The 18,665-nt window shown below is 37.6% G+C and overlaps 1 non-coding gene across 1 annotated transcript; it reads right to left on the reverse strand.

Moving 5' to 3' along the window:
- Positions 1-3,026: 3,026 nt before the first annotated feature.
- Positions 3,027-3,133, reverse strand: LOC141702400 (small nucleolar RNA R71). Its single transcript, XR_012567088.1, has one exon. It is a non-coding gene; the product is annotated as a small nucleolar RNA R71 (small nucleolar RNA).
- Between the last annotated feature and the right edge of the window lie 15,532 nt (positions 3,134-18,665).

Raw genomic sequence — 18,665 nt, forward strand, 5'->3', positions numbered from 1 at the left:
GATGTTCAGGACATATGACTGGAAATAAAGCCCTGCTATCAGACTTTGTGGAGAAGGCTGGCCCAAGTGTTTCTTATGGAGGTGGCAACATTGGAAAAACATTGGGATATAGCAATATCAATCTCGGGAATGTCATCATTAAAGAAGTAGCTCTGGTCTCAGGACTTAAACACAATCTGCTGAGTGTTAGTCAAATCTCTGACAGAGGTTATCATGTGGATTTCTTTGAAGAACACTGTGAAGTTGTAAGTAAATCTACAGGCAAAGTTGTTCTGAAAGGATACAGGCGTGGTAACATCTATGAAGCCAAGCTTTCAACAAGTACTGATGGTTCTGCAATCTGTCTGATGAGTAGAGCATCAATTGAAGAAAGCTGGAATTGGCACAAGAAACTCCCTCATTTAAATTTCAACAATATAAATGAACTAGTCAAGAAAGATCTTGTGAGAGGACTGACAAAGTCAGTATTTGCTCCTGATGGCCTTTGTGATTCTTGTCAGAAGGCTAAATAAAGGAAATCCTCATTCAAGAGCATGACTGAATCATCAATTCTTGAGCCTTATCACCTACTGCATGTTGATCTATTTGGTCCAGTAAATGTCATGTCTATTGCAAAGAAGAAATATGCTATGGTCATAGTGGATGAGTTCACCAGATACACATGGGTGTATTTCTTGCACACAAAAAGTGGAACTGCATCTATCTTGATTGATCATGTCAGACAACTGGATAAATTGGTTAAAGATTCTGTGAAGATAATAAGAAGTGATAATGGTACTGAGTTCAAGAATTTGATAATGGAAGAGTTCTGCAAAAACCATGAAATCAAGCAGGAATTTTCTGCTCCTGGAACTCCACAGAAAATGGATTTATTGAAAGAAAGAATAGAACTCTCATTGAAGTTGCACGTATGATAAGTGGCATTTAATACCACTTAGAATATCTTAAAATGGCTTAAATGGGTGCCTTGAAATCAAGTATTTTGTGTATTTGATGCATTTTTCTAGTGTTTATGCATTTCAGGGTATTAGTTGTATTTCGGAGGAGTAATCATCAAGAATAAGCCTTGGCATGTGTTCACCATTGAGAGAGGAAAGGAAGGGGCAGATTACGGAGAAGAAACGGAGCAAACTCAGGAATTTTCCAGTAGGTCCTGAGCGCCCGCTCAGCAATGCTGAGCGGCCGCGCAGGAAGCTGAGCGCCCGCTCAGCTATGCTGAGCGGCCGCGTAGGGTCGGGAAAAAAGATAATTTATTTTAGGACTTCTACTTCTATTTGGCTTCCACTTCTATGTAATCTGAGTTTTATGGGACTATTATATAAGTAGATTTGGAGACATTTTCACGAGAGAGGATCGTGGTATTAAGCAAGGAGCGAAGGAGATAAGGAAGAAGACCGTTTTAGCACACAGCAACGAAGAGGAAGCATATTTTCTTGTGATTCTTGTTTCGTTGTAACGTTGGATGCTAGTTTTCTTACCTTGAACCTATCTACTCTTGTGACGTACTCTGATTTAATATAATTAGTTTAGTTATTATTTTCTTGTGTTTGTTTATCATGATTTCATATGAACCCATGATGACGATAAGTGCTATTATGGGCTAATCGTGATCATGGGGTCGCAATGGATTTACTATAGAATTCTTTAGTTAATTGTTTAATAATTTAGTGTGTGATGATTGTATGATATCTAGTATTGGTTGTGCGTATTCGTCTTATGTGCGTCGCGAACATATAAGATAGGGTGTTAATCTCTTGTGAAGCGACGGTGGATCTTGAGTTTTAGAACTTGCCATGCTAGCATAGGTTCATGTATGATGTGCATGATTAGTGGGTAACTCTAATAGTTTTATTCGCCCTGTGTAATCAAAAGGAATACTTTGTGCTTAAATCGTTGTGTTGTCAATTTCTGTAGACATATAGGAACTCAGCATAATTGATGACTATTCAACTTCTATCTTAATTGTTGATGTTTGGTAGAATGGTATTAGTACAATGAAAGTTGGCTTTTATCAGTTTTGTGTTATTCGATTAATATCATCACTGTCACATGCTAAAGGTAATAATAATAACTATTGAAGGAAGTAGTAATGAAGTTGTGATCTCATGAGTGTTTCAATATTGTTAATTTGAAGTGATTAATTAAGTAATTAATTGTAGTTAATATTTAGTCAACAATTCTAAGTGTTAGTGTCTTAACATTGAGAAGTAATCATACATTGGTGCGTGAGTTTAATTAGAAACTATAATTAGTCTGAGTCTCTGTGGGAATGAACTAGAAAGTATTCTATATTACTTGCGAACGCGTATACTTGCGTGAATATTAGCGCGTGTTTTCGCCCTAACAAGTTTTTGGCGCCGCTGCCGGGGACTCGGCGTATTTGTTTAGTTTATGTACTTACCATCATTGGTCATTAGGACTCAGTGATTAAGACATAGTAGTTACTTATTGTTTTCGGTTGTGTTTCAGGTACTTTAGCGAGCGTTTATGCAAACTCGTTCTCGTACTCGCAAGAGGACTTTAGATACAGCTGAGGAGACAGACGAAGTTCTTGATATTCCGGAGAAGATAGATTTTGAAGATTCGGATTCAGGAACTGAGCGGAAAGAACCAGTAAACATGGGTGATCATATTGTTCATGCTGATCCAGCTCTTATGGACTTTTCTTGGCCAAAAATTGATGGCATTCAGTCAAGCATTCTTCATCCGGCTATTCAAGCTAACACCTTTGAAATCAAGCCGGGCACTATTCAGATGGTGCAGAATTCTGTTTCTTTTGGAGGGGCTGCGACTGAAGACCCCAACATGCACATAAGGAATTTTGTCGAGATCTGCAGCACTTTTAAGTATAATGGCGTGACTGATGAGGCTATCAAGCTGAGGCTATCAAGCTGAGGCTTTTCCTATTCTCACTGAGGGACAAAGCTAAGGATTGGTTACATTCTGAACCAGCTGGGTCCATCACTGCTTGGCAAGATCTTGTGCAAAAGTTTCTGGTGAAGTTTTATCCGATGGCAAAGACTGCTGCTATGAGGAGTGCTCTTACTCAGTTTGCGCAGCAACCTACAGAATCTATGTGCGAAGCTTGGGAACGCTACAAGGAAATGTTGAGAAAGTGTCCACATCATGGAATGCCCGATTGGATGGTGATCACTGGTTTCTATAATGGTTTGGGGGCCCAATCTCGACCCATGCTCGATGCAGCAGCTGGAGGCGCCTTATGGGCTAAAAGCTATACTGAGGCTTATAATCTTATCGAGACTATGGCTGCAAATGAGCATCAAAACCCAACTCAAAGGATGATGCCTGGGAAGGTAGCAAGTATTCTGGAATTCGATACAGCCACCGCTATTGCAGCGTAGCTTCAAGCGCTGTCAATGAAGGTTGATTCTCTGGCTACATATGGAGTTAATCATATAGCTATGGTTTGTGAGCTTTGTGCAGGTTCTCATGCTATGGATCAGTGTTTTCTTGTCAACGAATCTGTTCAGTATGTGAATAATTATCAGCGACAACAGCAGCCTGTGCCAGCTACTTATCATCCTAATAACAGAAATCATCCAAATTTCAGCTGGGGTAATAATCAGAATGCTATTCAGCCACCATATCAGCAAGGTGTGAGTAAATAGTTTAATCCACCTGGATTCCAGCAAACACAGCAGTATGCTCCAAGGCAATCATATCCTCAACAGGGAAGTGCAGCTGCACCTACTAGTGCTGATTTTGAGGAACTTAAGCTGTTATGCAAAAGTCAGGCGGTTTCTATCAAGACCTTGGAAAACCAAATAGGTCAAATAGCCAATGCAGTGCTCAATCATCAACCTGGCACTCTTCCCAGTGACACTGAAGTACCAGGCAGGAAGGAAGCTAAAGAGCCAGTCAAGGCTATTACCTTAAGGTCTGGGAAAGTGGCTGATGCTGAAAAGCCAAAAGAAGGAGAAACTGAAATTAGAGATGAAGAAGCTAAGCAAAAGGAGAAAGCGGTGGAACCAAGGAAGACTACTGTTGAACACACTCTGCCTGAGGGTAATACAGGGGAGAAACAGCTCTATCCTTCACCACCTTTTCCTAAGAGATTGCAGCAACAAAACCTGGATAGACAGTTTGGTAAGTTTCTGGAGGTGTTCAAGAAACTTCACATCAATATACCTTTCGCTGAGGCTCTGGAGCAAATGCCTAGTTATGCGAAGTTTATGAAGAATATTCTTTCAAGGAAGGTGAAACTGGATGACCTTGAGACCGTTGCTCTCACGGAAGAATGCAGCGCTGTTCTGCAGCAAAAGTTGCCTCCAAAGCTAAAAGATCCAGATAGCTTCACCATTCCTTGCACCATTGGCAAGTTGACTTTTGACAAGTGCCTTTGTGATTTGGGAGCAAGCATCAATCTGATGTCGTTGTCGATCTTTAAAAAGTTGGATTTGCCTGATCCAAAACCCACATACATGTCTCTTGTAACACCCCCAAATCCGGGGTCGGGGATCCGGGTTGTCACGAGTTCCATTTCCCTTAATAACACCCAATCTTAATAAATAATCAACTACTCTGTACTGTGACCCCACATTAAACACACACACCACAAGTTATAGTCTCAGAGATGAATATCCAAAAATAATCACAAGTCAGTTTTATTCCACAATTATATGCCAATACACCTTAAAAGGGTTTCTGAATAAATTTACATTTCTTTGCCATTATTACAATTCATAAATATACATAAATCTGGTATATAAAAAGTTGAAGCCTAGCCTATTGGTAGTTCCTTCCTCAGCTACAGCGACATTCAATGCCTATAGGAAACTGCGGAACGTTTCCTATCCGCTCGCGAATTGGGAGCTTGGTCCTGTTCATCTTTTCTATCTGTTGTTGTGTGATGAAAGAAGAAAGCAAGGGTGAGCAGCAAGCCCACCAAAATAATATGTATAATGATTTACAGTATATGAGCCTTCTCATAGTACTCATGAAAGTCTTGGTCAAAAGAAATGAACCAAGTTTGATATCTTAATGCGATGAAGTCGCAAAATATTTAGTATATATACATATATACTTTTCAAAATCTTTGAAATCCTCTGACATGTATAATATACACAGAGTTCCCGTTTATAACTGTATAAACTATCGTTGCAAGGTGATCTCATATATCTAACCTTGTCTCAACGGTTTTCCGAAAATCTTTGACATGCACAAGATAATCATTTACTAGATATAAGTTTAAAAGATGAAGCTACAAGATACTCCAATATACTTATATCTGAATACTACTTGAACTACCACTGTTCAAGTTATAATCAGTTTCAAAAGTTCATCACATAGATGAGACTACAAGACCAGATTTGAATAGATTAAATCTTTAAAATATCATCAAAATAAAATGAAGTTACAAGATACTTTATTTGATGCAAACATCATTTTGAAAACTTGACCCTGCCAACACTCAACAATCGCCCAACCGTAGCCTTTCTATCGAAGTGCTCTGGGTAGTGTTGCAGAAATATCCAATTGGATGATGAACTCATTACGGGAGTTTGCCGCGCCAGGAAGACCACTTACGATGATCAGTCGTAGTAGTACAACCCCACCATTTTCTACATGTAGAGGAGAACCTGTCGGATTTACTTGTTAACCGAACACTGAACTCCTAAGGAATGGACCGCCTTAGCGGAACTTCCAGGCCATTTGGGCCAATATAATAAGGCTGGGCCGGTGCCACTCGACCACTTACGCCACTCCTAGTTCAGATGAAATCCATGACTCTGAAACGTAAAGCTCGTTCCCCTTTTCCCCAAGTAGAAACTTGTTGATACGGCTCCACCAAGAAGTCGTATCTAGTTGGAAAGGAAAACTCACCGATATTTCCTAGGCGATGCCTGTTAATGGATTAACTTGTTCCAAGAATTTTACTTCCCGGGTGTTGGGTAAGTAATCAATTCATTTATCAAAACAGCAACCTTGTTGCGAATATAAAACACACCACAGAGCCGGATCCCTCAGGTTTTGAGCGAGAATTTAAATCCCCTTCGAAAGGAGGATCTTAAATATAAAAATGAATTTTGGGATCCGCTCTAACTTTTAAAAATCATTTTGAAGACTCGCAAAACATTTTTAAGAATGTTTGGAGTGATGCTGATTTAACAAGGTAAATCAGTCCCAATATATTAGAAAATATCTGAATATTAAATAACCAAAGATATACCTATACGAAAGTACTATCTTTATTTGAATAATCAAAAGTGAGTTTGATTATCGACACCTTATTCTTTAATAAAATAAAGAATATATCTCAGCAAATAATCGGAGTCATAGATCCTCAAATGAATATTCAAATAATATTCAATAAATAAAATAAGTTGAGTCGTAAGCCCTCGAATGAATATTCGAAATAATATTCAATAATAAAATAAAGGAGTCATAAGTCCTCGGATGAATATTCGAAATAATATTCAATAATAAAATAAAGGAATCATAAGTCCTCGGATGAATATTCGAAATAATATTCAATAATAAAATAAAGTTATCAAATAAACCTTATTCGATTAATAGTTTTGAAAACTATAACCATATATATATAAATATATATATATATATAATCTACTCGGGATCCTCGACTCCCGGTTTTAGAAAATATTTTCACCTTTGGGTCCCTATACTAAGGGTATATGCAAATTACTGCTATTCTCTAGCATAGGTATTATCAACTGAACCAACAGATATATATGGCAAGAATACGAAACAGGCATGCATATATATACCATATCAGCATGCTTCAATATATTGCAAAATTTTCTAATTAACCAACATGCATCTATCACAAGATAATGCATATACATATATACATCACAACAACAGTATAACGGGTAGAAAACTTGCCTGAGTGACTGAGGGTTATGAATGGCTCGGGACGAGTCTGGTAACCTATAAACAACAAGTAAGTTGGAATTAAACCAAAGTCACTTGTAAATCTATACTCTAACCAACTCAGACTCTAACGCTCGTTTGGCGCTTACTGATTCTCTTAAGTCACTCGAGTACCCTCGGCTCCACCATTTTTAATAATTTAACCATTACGAGTTTTAAGGCGATTCCTTCGCGAGTGTCTTACCAACTGCCTAACACTCTTACCATAATTGTTTCATACACTAATTAACCCTTTTTGGTCTTTAACCTATGTTTCAAAGTAAGGCGAGGGGAAAAGTTTCGTTCGCGAAATGCCGTTACTTAAAACGGTCGTTTCTCCTAAAACGTATATCGGAATCAAATGAACTATATATCAAAACGAAGCTCGTAACATGAACTATCTAAATATGGCAATGGTCAAAAATTAGCAGGGAGTTCTCGGGTCCTAATATTATGAACAAAAGCAGTCTAAAGTAAATCGGACATTACGACGGCTATGTTTACGCGATTTCCCAAATTTTTACCATTCCAAATCATATCAATCCAACTACCAATCAACAACAACTCAAGATACACATCAATGATAATGATTTCAGTCATAATAAGCTCAAGGATCTCAATCCAATCATATATTATAACATCTCCAAATTCAACTAAACTACTTAACAATTAAGCTCGAATCATGCTTATTATTCAAATTACTACTCATCCATCCAAACCATCTCCAAACTTCAACATTCAAACTTATTACTAAAGGGTGTGAAGATTTATACCTTCCTTGGGAGGTGTTAAGTTTCTAGGAAGCCTTAGGGAGCCTCCTACAAGCTTGATCTTTCCAAAGAAATCAAGAACACAAAGTTAGGCTTTGAAGTTTCTAAAAGTCCGATTTAAAGAACTGTAAAAATGAGGGTCTTACCATGCTTATTTTGAAGATACTTGTGAACCCGAGTTGTAGGACATCTCAATACCTTTCTAACGAGATATAGAACACAACATTTGAGTGAGTATTGAAGGAGATATGGCAGTTTGAAGTTGCTGGGTTTGTTTTAGCCGAGAGCTTTCTTCTTGAAATGGGAAAGTCAACTTCTAATTTTTGTGTTTTATGATATTTGCTTGGTTGCTTCTCCTTTTTGGCCTTGGAAAATGTTTCAGCTTTTTATCATGGTAAATTTTACATGGCCCAAAATCAACCAACAAAACAAAACCCCTTGTCATGCTTATGTCATCTTGCACATGTCATAATGCTTCCACTTGTCCACACCTTGTTAGTTTGATGACATCATCATCCCTAACCTCCTTGATTAACTCCTAATTGCTTACCTAATGACCGCTGATCTGTTATACAGTTCGCTTAAATTTCATTTTCGTTTATCGTTTGAGGGATCATACCTGGGATCTTATTACTTAGGTTTCTTTAACCTTTCTCAATACATTATATTTCTTTCATGATCCTCTCTTATAATCCTTGAATTTAAATCCTTTTTATTCTGTTACCTTATACTCAATTCTTTCTGTATCTGGTAGATTTTCGGGAAAAATCAAAGTGTTCGGAATTGGATTCTGACGATCTTTACATACACTTATATACCATATAGAGTACTAATAAAATTTCAGAATATCCATAACAGAACCCCTACATAGTGTGGCATGAAAAGTTTTCTCATTCAGCTAAAACACTATTTATAAGGGTTACAAAAAGTTCAAAATTTTGGGGTTATTATAGTCTCCCCTCCTTAAAAGGATTCCGTCCCGGAATCAGATAGAAAATTAATAGGGATACTCTCTTAGCATTGCACTTTCTAACTCATGAGTAAATTTTCCCACATTGTGGTCCTACCACCAAACTCTGCCTAGTTTAATAACCCTTCTCCTAAGCACTTGTTCATTTTCACTCCATAACCCTTCCTGGTTGCTCCATATAGGTTACGTCGGGTTGCGTGTCTATGCGCTCATATGCCCCTATTTGTATGGCATCCGAATTATACTTCCTTAACATTGATACGTGGAACACGTTATGACTTGCTACATGTTCGGGGGTAGGGCTAGCTCATATGCTAACTTCCCAAAACGTCTTAATATATCCAAGGGTCCAACAAATTATAGACTTAGCTTCCCTTTCCTTCCGAACCTCATCCTTCCTTTCCAAGGGAATACCTATAACAACACTAGGTCCCCCACTTCCTATTCCTTGTCCTTTCATGTCAAATCAACATACTTCGTGTTCCCATCTTGGGCTACTACTAGCCGTCCTCTGATTAAAATCTATTTTATCCTTGATCCATTGGACTACTGCGGGTCCGAGCATCTTGCGCTCTACAACTTCATCCTAACATAAGGGAGATCGACATTGTCTTCCCTCAAAGATCTCATAAGGCGATATCTCAATACTGACATATGATTTATTATCGTAAGAAAACTCAATCCGTGTTAAGTGATCATTCTAATCTCTTTCAAGTCTATGACACAGACTCTCATTATAGCTTTTAGCATTAGAGCTTTTGCTTCTTAATACCCATTCTTTTCCAGTTCATAATCGCTACTACCTTCCGTTCCTACTATTATACTGGTTATACTTTTGCTAGTTAGCGTTCTATAACCTTTTAATAACCACGTCAACCTCAGTATCACGAACGCGTTAGAATCGGAATACCACCGTACTGATACTACTTCCTTTAGCTGCTTCCATCTTCGAAAGCTTGGTCCTTCATATAGAAGTAAAAGAATTTATTGAGAGATCACTATGATCATGAACACTTGTTATATCGCATAGTTAGTACAGAAGGTGGCCAGCCTTTAGTACTTGACAAGCAATTAAACAATAGCTGGTATCCTACTCGGCTTCTATCACACAGATAGATAGTCATTCGGCAATACCTCCCCTTCTGGAAGGGTTGTTCTTCTCAGCTTATATGAAATGAAAAGAAGAGAAAAGAACGAATTGAAGAGAATTGTATATATGAAAAAAAATATACTGCCACAAAATATCTGGCTTGGAACCTACCTCTGAATTATAGAGGTTTGTCATAGGAGAACAAAACATATGTGTATATATCAACATCAAGTATTATAGCATCGTATTTCACATGCCTAACTATTTTTGCTATTCCGTCCATCATTCTATGAACCCATGCTCTTCCTCGAGCTTATACACCATCACCTTTGAAACTCCCTCGATATCGAAAATCGAATCTGGGATCTCATTCTAGACATCACTGTTACTAGAATTCTATGCTTGCATCGCAACCTTCCTCGTATAGTAATACGACTCTCTATTCATAAGAGGGAATAAATATTCAATAGGTAGATACTCTACTTAATTAGTCTATCAATGATAACTTATACACTACCACGACCCGATTAGTGGTACTCAATCTCAACATCCATTCCAATACAACTCTCACGGTTGTAATCAGCTCATTACTCGCAGAATCATTGCTGCATTACTATGGTCCACCACTGACCTACTGTAGTCATTCATTTTCCATGAAGTCTTAATAGCTAACCATACGGAGTCCATACATCTCGTATCGAATTCTTCTAAGGAGTTACATAATCCCCATTCATAATTCATGAAGAACACTCCAGATCCTGATGTACTTTCATGAAATGAAGCAGATAAAATTGCAGAAGAGTTTTAATCAAAGCAACGATAGCAGGTTAATACCATTCTTAATCATATGCCTTCAATAGAAGACTTAACTCAAAGGTTCGTCTAGTCCTTTTTGAAACATGGTCCTGGCTTATCTCAAGATAGTATCTTCTGAGATAGATAGCCCGCTCATGGCGATTACACGAATTAAACCTTTACCAACTATTATTACGGTGGGGTATTGCACAGTCATCAAAAGGAATGTCAATCTTCCGAACCATAATACAACCTTCATAGCTTTAACCATCATCACTGTATTCCTTTGGCACAAGCGCCTATAATTATCCTCTTACCTTTAAAGTGTCGGCCACCTCTTTGGCCTTTGCTGATAGTAAAATTTCCTTACAGTCAATGTCATTTTAACCACCTCCAAATAAATTTTCTACCTCATTTTAATCATAGCTTATGTGAAGATGTTTTCCTTAAAATCTGATGAGAAAAAAAAATATCACCATTTTCCATAAGTTATTGCCTCAGTCTTTAGAGGTTAATCACTGTCACGACTGACTCTCAATCATACTTAGAACATCTTTTATCTTAGGCTCTAATTGCCCTGAACAATTTCGACCTTTACTGGTTCGATCCATACTTTCTCGTGGTTTAACACGTGCCCCACTTGGCATCATTATAATTACGTCATATTCCCTTTTTATCAACATTTCAATTCCTGAGAATTTTGAATATTACCTTTCTCCTTGTAAAACTTCTAAGGTTATCCTTAATTCGTTCCTCCTGTATTCCCTAGATACAGGGCATATCAAAATACCATTTACTAATACCAGAACCATTGTCTATATACTTCTGAAAATTTCTCCACTGATCCTTAAAGGTTGTTATTACCTTAATCCTTTCCAATTCATACTGTCAAAACTCATACTATCCCTATTAAGGGTGAAATGCCAACCTTTATGCATTCCCCTAGGATTCATTTTAAGTTACCGATGTTCTATCCTTAATTCCACCTTTAAAAGGTACCTGCATCCTTCCATGGATAACTCAAGTCATATATCCCTGATAAGGGTGTCTTATTCAATCATTCCCACCTCGATAGTATATGCATAATTTCACAATAACACCTGTATTCAAAATGAGGTCAATCAATATGGCCTCCAAAAGATAATAACGGTTATCCGCTTTTCTTGCCTAATTTGGTAACGATAACAAGGATGTTCTGGAAGATATTGGTCGTGTTCAACGTGAACCTCTTCTTTATAATTCTTATTTACTTTTGTTGTTTATCTCAACAGTCACCTCGATGTTGGGATATCTTTCATACCTGGCGTCTCCCTTTCTGGGTATAAAGCCACTGGTCTTACACTTCACCTTCTTGAAGGTCACTTCCTTAATCCGATTTTCTTAATTTCTTACTTTCTTGTCTCCTCAGTCTATCCGCGTCTCCTTATTTATCCTTCGAATTATCTCAAGGTTTCCTCAAAACCTCCCAACTTACAGGGGATAAATATATGTATCTCTTATTCCTTCAACCATCAATTTAACTCATGGTGAATCACCCTCATCCTGACGATTACATACTTTTTTATTTCTATTGCTACGAGTCTTTAGGGTTTCCTCATACCCAACTCCCTTATCATTCCTCAAACTCTATTGCCTTTATATTCCTTTCCACTTCAGTTTCTTTTTATTCTCCTTTCTCTTATCATTATCCCATGAACCAACACAACATAAGCATTGATTTCAAACATCTCGTCATTCTGGATTCGTGTCCCTAGAACGAATCTTGACAACTTTTACCACTTAGCTTCATATTTCATCATACTCGTCCGCCTTTGTTCTGGCTCTAAAGCTTTTACACTCTCTCCATAACCTTGGGAATTACTTTCCCGAAAACAATTGGCTGAACTTTAATCCGTTTATTATAATCTCTTGCTCCGTGCCTTCCTTGGCCTTTCACCAGCGGGTGGTCTCTCTCTTAGGAGGGTAAGTGACAAAAACAGTCTTTTGTGGTTCGTCAATCATTTAGAATCTCAATGATTCCTCTATTTCCTTTAGCCAGGCTCTTGCCTCGATGGGGTCAACCTGTTCCTTGGAACTCTGAGAGCTTAGCGACTTAAAGGTCATGAAAGAATTTCCTACCGCATTGTTTCCTCAAGGTGGTGGTTGGGGATAATAGTCTAAGTTCTTTTTAGACAGGTCCATGAATTGCCGTATAGGAGTACCGTCCCGGGTCTCCTTTCCTTACTCGACTTTCTGTTTCCTTAGTATGAAATGTTTCATCCTTCTCCCATACTTGCGGTTATCTTATACGTTAAAATCCTCATTTTCTACTCCATTATGTTATGGGTTCCTTCTATCTTGATGGCGACCTCCCTGACTATCATGTTCAGGGTTTGCTCTAAATCTTATTCCTCAAATTAGCTTTCATCTAAGATTTCATCTTTAGGCTCTTGAACATTTAGAACCCAAATTCTGTAGGAATACCTTATTATTCCTTTATCATCTTTCTCGGTATTAATCTTTTATCTAATTGTTGGCTCTCTGCCTTCATTCATCACTTTTTCCGGCACAATATGTTCTCTTCCGATAATTCAGACTGTATTGCTAATCTCTAACATCTTTTCGGTACCGGCTCCGGTTACCTTCACTTCTATTTCCATTTTCTCAAAATCTCTTATAAACTCTCTCAAAGACATGATCATCTTGAGTCTCTCCTTTTTACTAAGGGCATCAGCCACCACATGGGCTTTCCCCGAATGATACAGAATCTCCCAATCATAATTCTTGATTAGCTCTAACCACCTCATTTGGCGCATGTTGAGCTCTTTCTGCGTGAAAATGTACTAGAGCACTTATGGCTTGTGTAAATCTCGCACTTTTCTCTATACAAGTAGTGCCTCCAATATTTAGGGCAAAACTATTGCCACGAGCCCAAGCTCATGGGTGGGGGTATCGAATTTTATATTCCCTTAATTGTCTTAACGCGTACACGATTACCTTGTTGTGCTGTATAAGAGCACCCTAATTCCTTATGCGAAGCGTCAATACAAATCACAAAATCTCCCTTTTCCATCCGACAATGCCAACATAGGGAACGTCACCAACCTTTGCTTCGGTTCTTAAAAGTTGTTCTCGCATTTCTCTGTCCATTCGAACTTCTCAGTCTTACGAGTAAGCCACATTAAAGGGGCTACTATCTTTATAAACTTGAACGAACCTCCGGTAGTGACCGGCCAATCCTGCCTCTGGTAGTTTCCCTAACCATGGTCATCAATTCCTCAATGGACCTTTATTCATTCTTGTCAGGATCCTTCACGGGATCCTCCTCAGCAACAATCCCTTCTAGGACAACATCCTCAACCGCTACATCCTCAATATGAACATCATCCGATCCCGCGTTAGAACGCTCTATCGGATTCATAATCTGATCTCCAATAAGTAATAAAACATCATCGCGTTGTTGCTCCTCAACCTCAGGGTTCGGAGTCCCGCTACCATATACGATCACGAACTACGCTTCTACCACGATATTTATAAGGGTTCCCATAAGGGTTTTAACTGTCAGTACTACGTTAGGTAGCCCGACTATGAACTTGGCAAGAGTTCTTATTATCTTAGTTATAATCTTAACGTCACATCATCTCTGAGGTATATAACGCTTGGCTCTGATACCATTTCTGTAACACCCCCAAATCCGGGGTCGGGGATCCGGGTTGTCACGAGTTCCATTTCCCTTAATAACAACCAATCTTAATAAATAATCAACTACTCTGTACTGTGACCCCACAATAAACACACACACCACAAGTTATAGTCTCAGAGATGAATATCCAAAAATAATCACAAGTCGTTTTATTCCACAATTATATGCCAATACACCTTAAAAGGGTTTCTGAATAAATTTACATTTCTTTGCCATTATTACAATTCATAAATATACATAAATCTGGTACATCAAAAGTTGAAGCCTAGCCTATTGGTAGTTCCTTCCTCAGCTACAGCGACATCAATGCCTACAGGAAACTGCGGAACGTTTCCTATCCGCTCGCGAATTGGGAGCTTGGTCTTGTTCATCTTTTCTATCTGTTGTTGTGTGATGAAAGAAGAAAGCAAGGGTGAGCAGCAAGCCCACCAAAATAATATGTATAATGATTTACAGTATATGAGCCTTCTCATAGTACTCATGAAAGTCTTGGTCAAAAGAAATGAACCAAGTTTGATATCTTAATGCGATGAAGTCGCAAAATATTCAGTATATATACATATATACTTTTCAAAATCTTTGAAATCCTCTGACATGTATAATATACACAGAGTTCCCATTTATAACTGTATAAACTATCGTTGCAAGGTGATCTCATATATCTAACCTTGTCTCAACGGTTTTCCGAAAATCTTTGACATGCACAAGATAATCATTTACTAGATATAAGTTTAAAAGATGAAGCTACAAGATACTCCAATATACTTATATCTGAATACTACTTGAACTACCACTGTTCAAGTTATAATCAGTTTCAAAAGTTCATCACATAGATGAGACTACAAGACCAGATTTGAATAGATTAAATCTTTAAAATATCATCAAAATAAAATGAAGTTACGAGATACTTCATTTGATGCAAACATCATTTTGAAAACTTGACCCTGCCAACATTCAACAATCGCCCAACCATAGCCTTTCTATCGAAGTGCTCTGGGTAGTGTTGCAGAAATATCCAATTGGATGATGAACTCATTACGGGAGTTTGCCGTGCCAGGAAGACCACTTACGATGATCAGTCGTAGTAGTACAACCCCACCATTTTCTACATGTAGAGGAGAACCTGTCGGATTTACTTGTCAACCGAACACTGAACTCCTAAGGAATGGACCGCCTTAGCGGAACTTCCAGGCCATTTGGGCCAATATAATAAGGCTGGGCCGGCGCCACTCGACCACTTACGCCACTCCTAGTTCAGATGAAATCCATGACTCTGAAACGTAAAGCTCGTTCCCCTTTTCCCCAAGTAGAAACTTGTTGATACGGCTCCACCAAGAAGTCGTATCTAGTTGGAAAGGAAAACTCACCGATATTTCCCAGGCGATGCCTGTTAATGGATTAACTTGTTCCAAGAATTTTACTTCCCGAGTGTTGGGTAAGTAATCAATTCATTTATCAAAACAGCAACCTTGTTGCGAATATAAAACACACCACAGAGCCAGATCCCTCAGGTTTTGAGCGAGAATTTAAATCCCCTTCGAAAGGAGGATCTTAAATATAAAAATGAGTTTTGGGATCCGCTCTAACTTTTAAAAATAATTTTGAAGACTCGCAAAACATTTTTAAGAATGTTTGGAGTGATGCTGATTTAACAAGGTAAATCAGTCCCAATATATTAGAAAATATCTGAATATTAAATAACCAAAGGTATACCTATACGAAAGTACTATCTTTATTTGAATAATCAAAAGTGAGTTTAATTATCGACACCTTATTCTTTAATAAATTAAAGAATATATCTCAGCAAATAATCGGAGTCATAGATCCTCAAATGAATATTCAAATAATATTCAATAAATAAAATAAGTTGAGTCATAAGCCCTCGAATGAATATTTGAAATAATATTCAATAATAAAATAAGGAGTCATAAGTCCTCGGATGAATATTCGAAATAATATTCAATAATAAAATAAAGGAATCATAAGTCCTCGGATGAATATTCGAAATAATATTCAATAATAAAATAAAGTTATCGAATAAACCTTATTCGATTAATAGTTTTGAAAACTATAACCATATATATATATAAATATATATATATATAAAATCTACTCGGGATCCTCGACTCCTGGTTTTAGAAAATGTTTTCACCTTTGGGTCCCTATACTAAGGGTATATGCAAATTACTGCTATTCTCTAGCATAGGTATTATCAACTGAACCAACAGATATATATGGCAAGAATACGAAACAGGCATGCATATATATACCATATCAGCATTCTTCAATATATCGCAAAATTTGCTAATTAACCAACATGCATCTATCACAAGATAATGCATATACATATATACATCACAACAACAGTATAACGGGTAGAAAACTTGCCTGAGCGACTGAGGGTTACGAATGGCTCGGGACGAGTCTGGTAACCTATAAACAACAAGTAAGTTGGAATTAAACCAAAGTCACTTGTAAATCTATACTCTAACCAACTCAGACTCTAACGCTCGTTTTGCGCTTACTGATTCTCTTAAGTCACTCGAGTACCCTCGGCTCCACCATTTTTAATAATTTAACCATTACGAGTTTTAAGGCGATTCCTTCGCGAGTGTCTTACCAACTGCCTAAAACTCTTACCATAATTGTTTAATACACTAATTAACACTTTTTGGTCTTTAACCTATGTTTCAAAGTAAGGCGAGGGGAAAAGTTTCGTTCGCGAAACGCCGTTACTTAAAACGGTCGTTTCTCCTAAACCGTACATCGGAATCAAACGACCTACATATCAAAACGAAGCTCGTAACATGAACTATCTAAACATGGCAATGGTGAAAACCTAGCAGGGAGTTCTCGGGTCCTAATGTTATGAACAAAAGCAATCTAAAGTAAATCGGACATTACGACGGCTATATTTACGCGATTTCCCAAATTTTTATCATTCCAAATCATATCAATCCAACTACCAATCAACAACAACTCAAGATACACATCAATGATACTGATTTCAGTCATAATAAGCTCAAGGATCTCAATCCAATCATATATTATAACATCTCCAAATTCAACTAAACTACTTAACAATTAAGCTCGAATCATGCTTATTATTCAAATTACTACTCATCCATCCAAACCATCTCCAAACTTCAACATTCAAACTTATTACTAAAGGGTGTGAAGATTTATACCTTCCTTGGGAGGTGTTAAGTTGCTAGGAAGCCTTAGGGAGCCTCCTACAAGCTTGATCTTTCCAAAGAAATCAAGAACACAAAGTTAGGCTTTGAAGTTTCTAAAAGTCCGATTTAAAGAACTGTAAAAATGAGGGTCTTACCTACTTATTTGGAAGAGACTTGTGAACAAGAGTTGTAGGACATCTCAATACCTTTCCAACGAGCTATAGAACACAATATTTGAGTGAGTATTGAAGGAGATATGGCAGTTTGAAGTTGCTGGGTTTGTTTTAGCCGAGAGCTTTCTTCTTGAAATGGGAAAGTCAACTTCTAATTTTTGTGTTTTATGATATTTTCTTGGTTGCTTCTCCTTTTTGGCCTTGGAAAATGTTTTAGCTTTTTATCATGGTAAATTTTACATGGCCCAAAATCAACCAACAAAACAAAACCCCTTGTCATGCTTATGTCATCTTGCACATGTCATAATGCTTCCACTTGTCCACACCTTGTTGGTTTGATGAAATCATCATCCCTAACCTCATTGATTAACTCCTAATTGCTTGCCTAATGACCGCTGATCTGTTATACGGTTCGCTTAACTTTCGTTTTCGTTTTCGTTTATCGTTTGAGGGATCATATCGGGATCTTATTACTTAGGTTTCTTTAACCTTTCTCAATACATTATATTCCTTTCATGATCCTCTCTTATAATCCTTGAATTTAAATCCTTTTTATTCTGTTACCTTATACTCAATTCTTTCTGTATCTGGTAGATTTTCGGGAAAAATCAAAGTGTTCGGAATTGGATTCTGACGATCTTTACATACACTTATATACCATATAGAGTACTAATAAAATCTCAGAATATCCATAACAGAACCCCTACATAGTGTGGCATGAAAAGTTTTCTCATTCAGCTAAAACACTATTTATAAGGGTTACAAAAAGTTCAAAATTTTGGAGTTATTACATCTCTACAATTGGCTGATCGTTCTATTACTTACCCGAGGGGCATAGTGGAGGATGTGCTAGTCAAGGTGGATAAGCTCTTCTTTCCTGCAGATTTTGTTATTCTGGATTTTGAGGAAGATAAAAAGATTCCCATAATCTTGGGAAGACCTTTCTTGGCTACTGATCGTACCTTAATAGATGTGCAGAAAGGTGAACTTACGATGCGGGTACAAGATCAGGATGTGACCTTCAACATATTCAAGGCAATGAAATTCCCTACAGAAGATGAGGAGTGCTTAAAAGTGGATGTGATTGATTCTGTGGTTACTTCGAAACTCGATCACAT

The sequence above is a fragment of the Apium graveolens genome, unplaced genomic scaffold, assembly GCF_009905375.1.
Source record: "Apium graveolens cultivar Ventura unplaced genomic scaffold, ASM990537v1 ctg499, whole genome shotgun sequence".
NCBI lineage: Eukaryota > Viridiplantae > Streptophyta > Magnoliopsida > Apiales > Apiaceae > Apium > Apium graveolens.